This window comes from Giraffa tippelskirchi, chromosome 6 (assembly GCF_054371585.1).
Source record: "Giraffa tippelskirchi isolate mGirTip1 chromosome 6, T2T-mGirTip1v1.2.pri, whole genome shotgun sequence".
NCBI lineage: Eukaryota > Metazoa > Chordata > Mammalia > Artiodactyla > Giraffidae > Giraffa > Giraffa tippelskirchi.
Window position 1 is genome coordinate 36,146,144 of NC_137280.1, and position 4,933 is coordinate 36,151,076.

Sequence of the window (4,933 nt, forward strand, 5' to 3'; positions counted from 1 at the left end):
AGTTCATTACCTTGACTGATGTAGTGAGTTACTTTGGTTTCTTGCAGACATAATCTTAGACAGTTGCAAATTATCGTCTAAGAAGCTGAGCCCAAGTCCCAAATGCCAGTTTGGACACTGGTGGAGAGCTCTGTCTCACCAGAGGGGACATTCAAAGGTACCACATAGTCTGGCAATGGGCAGTGGTTCTGCTCCGAAGATGGGTCATGTATATGTGTGTGCAGATGTCTGTGTGTGCAAGCGCAGCACATGTGGGCCCTTCCCATTGTTTTTCATATAGTATGATTTAAACATCCTGGTCTCACCAGACCAATTTAGCTCGTCAGATTCATCTAAAAATTTAGGCTAAAATTAAATCTTTCTGCAGGGATTATCTTTTTGTTTGTTTATTGTAGAAAAACAGTACTCCTTATATCTCCTATCATTTTGATTCCTTTTCCCTTAGGTGCATGCTCCACCAACTATCACCTCTCTCTTCTGAAGCTTCAGCTGCTTTCTCTCAACCAGATCTTTTGTAGCTTCATAAAGTTCTCTGATCCCCCAAATATCTTCCATTCACTGTACATACATAAATAAATGAGATTTGTTGTCTACTTTCTTTTTCTATTATCCTTTAATTTTGATATTAGGGACACATGAGCTTTATAAAATGAATTGAGGTGCCTTCCTTCTTTTTCTATTCTCAAAAATGGTGTGTATCATACAGTAGTTTTCTGTTTCTTGGAGTGTTGGAAAGACCTCAGTTGGGCTTAGTATATCTTTTTGTATAGGAAAAGATTGATTACTAATCATTTCTTTAATTATTGAATTATTAAGTTATTGCTTTATTAAGGCATCTCATTTATCTTGTTGATAATAGTAAAATTCATTTTTCCTTAAAATTGACCATTTCATCTAGGTTTCAAAATTATTAGGATAATGATATGTGTTTGAAATTGTAAAATATCATTTGTATATGTAGATCCATCTAGTTTTCTGTTCCTGTTATTATTTATGACTTTTCTCTTTTCAATTGGCAATTTTTTCTAGGTCTTTATTTTATTAGGTTTTTTTCTTCCAAAGAAAATATTTTCTTTTGCTGACCCTCTCTATTTAGTATCTATTTATTTAATATATCATCATTTTATTATTTATTTTCTTTCTGTTTAGATTTATATTATTCTAATCTGGCTAGTGTGACAACTTCAAGACTTTAATCAATTCACTGAATTTTGCAGACGTGAAAAGTGCTAAATTTAGGGCATGGATTCTGACCTTCTAAATTCAAGGCCAGGACACTGTTTATTAGATCCACAGCTTCCATCAGAAAAAAAAAAAGAACTGAGGGAAAAAACCCCTCAGTGCTGTAAGCTATTTTAATAAAATGTTACATTTTGTTCTTTGGCTTACCTGGCATGAATTTTCAAGCTTAATATATGAGATAATTCTATGTTCATATTCTCTGTACTATAATCCAATTGCCTCAATCATGTTTATACAAAAAATATGCCTTACTTTTCTGTCTTTTAAATTTCTATTTTCATTTTCAAATGGAAAGGAAAATTAGTTATGTGCATTTACAATAATGGAATACTGACAGGAGGATTAGAATTCCTTGTACTTCTTCCCTATTTACTTTAGATACTCTTAATGTCACCTTTGTCCTGAATTTCTAATTATTGAAGAAGTGTGTTGTTTATCTTCAGAGACAATCCATTTTTTTTTTTTTTTTTTTTTTTTTTTTTTATAAATTTATTTATTTTACTTGGGGGCTAATTACTTTACAATATTGTAATAGTTTTTGCCATACATTGACAAGAATCAGCCATGGGTTTACATGTGTTCCCCTTCCCGAACCCCCCACCCACCTCCCTCCCCCTCCCATCCCTCTGGATCATCCCACTGCCCCGGCCCCGAGCCCTTGTCACATGCATCGAACATGGAATGGTGCTCTGTTTCACATATGACAATAAAAAATATGGAACGCTTCACGAATTTGCGTGTCATCCTTGCGCAGGGGCCATGCTAATCTTCTCTGTATCGTTCCAATTTTAGTATATGTGCTGCCGAAGCGAGCACGACAATCCATTTTTAAACTTTGTTTTAAATTCTCAAAATTGTAAAGAAGAAATGTAAGAACATGGATTTTAGACTTAAAATGGTTTGAATCCTAACCTTACCATTAATTAACTAAATGGTCTGGATGGCTATGTTTTTTAACTAAGTTGATCCTCAGTTTTCTCATTCCTATAGTGGAATTAAAATGTCTGCTTCATAAGGAATTATAAAAATTAATTGAGGTAATGTACATAAAGTGGTTCAAGCCATATAGATGAAAATATGTTACTTTCCTTCAGAGGTCTTAAAATCAATTTTTAGAAGGTGGATCATTTATGGTAAAGACTAATGATGGTAGCAACTAATATATAAATGACACTTCAGTTCAGTTCAGTTGCTCAGTCATGTGTGACTCTTTGCGACCCTATGGACTACAGCACGCCAGGCTTCCCTGTTCATCACCGACTCCCAGAGTTTACTCAAACTCATGTCCATTGAGTCGGTGATTCCATAAATGACACTGGAGCCAAGTAAACCTCGGTTTGAATACTGGTTCTACCACTTAGAGTGCCATGCTTTCCTCTGTAAATAGGAATCATTATAGAATGAAGTTGGTAAAGTTGCTAAGAAGATTAATTTGCATAAAGAATTTAGTAATCTCTGCCAATACAGTCAACACACTGTGGAGATATACTGGCTTTATTATTATTTTTACTTGTAGAAAGGCTCAGAGGAAAAGGAAATCCCTGGAAAGGAGATGGTGGATGTAGGGGAAATGAGAGTGGTGCAGGGAAAGCTTTGACTAGCAGTAGAAGCTTGGAGCCCCTGAGGTTAGGGGCTGTATCACTCACTCCGGCCTGCAAGCCTGGTCCACCGCCCCACACCTGATACACATCACTCATCCAACATGTGTGAATGAATGAATACAACAGATAATGAATTGAGTGTGATTCAGAGGCATAAAAAAGATCAAATATGTTTTAAAATAGATTGAAGTAAAAAATCAGTTACCAGAATATATTTAAGTAGAAGAGGCAGAGGTCCTTAAAAGGACTAAAACACTGGCATTTTGGAAAAGAAAAAAGGAAATAATTTCTCTGTTTTCACTTATGCTTATGAAAAGAAATTATGTCTGCCCTCAAAGATGTTTTCTTCATTGGCATCAGTGGTAGCAATAAAATGAAATCTGGCCTTTTGATACTTACTATACCAGTTCGGCAGTGTAATTGCTACCTAGTCCAAGCTTGTACTGACCACTGTACTATAGGCCAATAAATCTAAAAACAATGCATTGGGGCAAGATATACAAGCATTAATTGGAAAGCTAGCAGGCTGACAAGACAGTGAGCTAGAAAAAGAAGCATCTTACCCAAGTTAGCATTCAGGCTTCTTTTATACTAAAAGGGGAGGGGGGGCGGCAGTAGATCTCTTGGTACAGGAGAGATCCCACAAGGGGTGTGTGTTCTTGCAGCTGTCCATGTAGTTCTGCTAACAACTTTTTGTCTCTAAATGAGTGAAAAGTGTTATACCTTTAAAGATCAAGGCTGAGAGGCAGAGCCTTGAGAAAAGGCTCTTTTGTACACTCCAGGCTGTAGGCAACATTCTTTTACTGACCGACCAGACAAAGGTGCAGAGCCAGCATGACTGAGCACAGGCAATAGAGAACAAAGGTTAGAGCTAAAGAAATAGATCCAATATGGAGTCAGGTTTTTCTTCTCTGTTACATAATTGCATTATAATTCCATTGTTGTAAATACCTACAGACAATCTTTTCTTGCGGGGACTTCGGATTCCTTAATGAATTATCCAAATAGAAAAGATAGACAATTAGAAAAAAAGAGAATCTGCTTCTGTTTCAAAGTAAAATCACCACCATGCGCCTCCCTGACCTCTACCTATTAATATATCTGAAACTTTCTCTGCATCAGCTCAAAACAAAGTTAATACTCATTCAGACTCTCTCCACTTTCCCCATGATATGAACAAAAGGAAGGGACAAAATAGATGATTAAATATTAATCCCACTAGGGGATTGTAAGTAAAAATATATGGGAGACCCCTCTGAGTTAATGATTCTTTGAAAAAACAGATTTGCTTAAACACAAAACCAAGCAGGCTTGCTTAGCAACAAAACCATGCAGCTGAAGCACGGGGCATGCCTCAAAACAACAAAACAAGGGTGGCATGAGACTCACATCCTGCCCAGTGAGCTCAGTAAATTACTGATCCTTGGGATATGCTCTCTGCATACATAAAAAACAGTAGTTTGTGGATCTAGCTTGACCGTGTAGGGACAAGAAAACTCCCCTGCTAAACTTGGAGAAGGAACTAATGATTAAAAACATAATGTCTACTCAGAAAAGACAAAGAAGTTCTTTCCCCCCTTGTCCCTTTTCCTTTGGTTATAAAACTGTAGCCCTCAAAGTTCTCGGGGCGCAGCATTGCTTGCCTACTCGCTTGTAAGCCTCACAAGCATCCTATTCTAATAAAACACTTTTTATCTACTACTTTGCTATCACTGAATTCCTCTCTGCCCTGAGACATAAAGGACTATGGTACTGAAGCTCTTGGAAGCCCCTCTGAAAGGACACCAATCAGTTTCACCCGCACAGATCTATTCCACTCTGAATCTGAGAACTAGGATACATAGCTAAAGTCACAGAAGATACAGTTGTAATGTATTCTACCATCTTAGCCCTGATTGCCAGAGTTTTAGTATATATTTATATAAATACATATATACACATATATTTTTGTATTGTATGGATAATATTTTGAGCTTTACAGGGGTTCCACCAGGTAAGAAAAAACAAGTGTTATTTTCCCCACTTGAGAAAAGAAGCTCAGAATGTTTTGTTGAGTTTCTCAAGACCAGTTATGTATTGAGTGGTAGGCT

The 4,933-nt window shown here is 36.6% G+C and overlaps 1 non-coding gene across 1 annotated transcript; it reads right to left on the reverse strand.

Moving 5' to 3' along the window:
* Window positions 1-1,951: 1,951 nt before the first annotated feature.
* LOC145511880 (U6 spliceosomal RNA) lies at window positions 1,952-2,058 on the reverse strand. Its single transcript, XR_014058239.1, has one exon. It is a non-coding gene; the product is annotated as a U6 spliceosomal RNA (small nuclear RNA).
* Window positions 2,059-4,933: the final 2,875 nt, after the last annotated feature.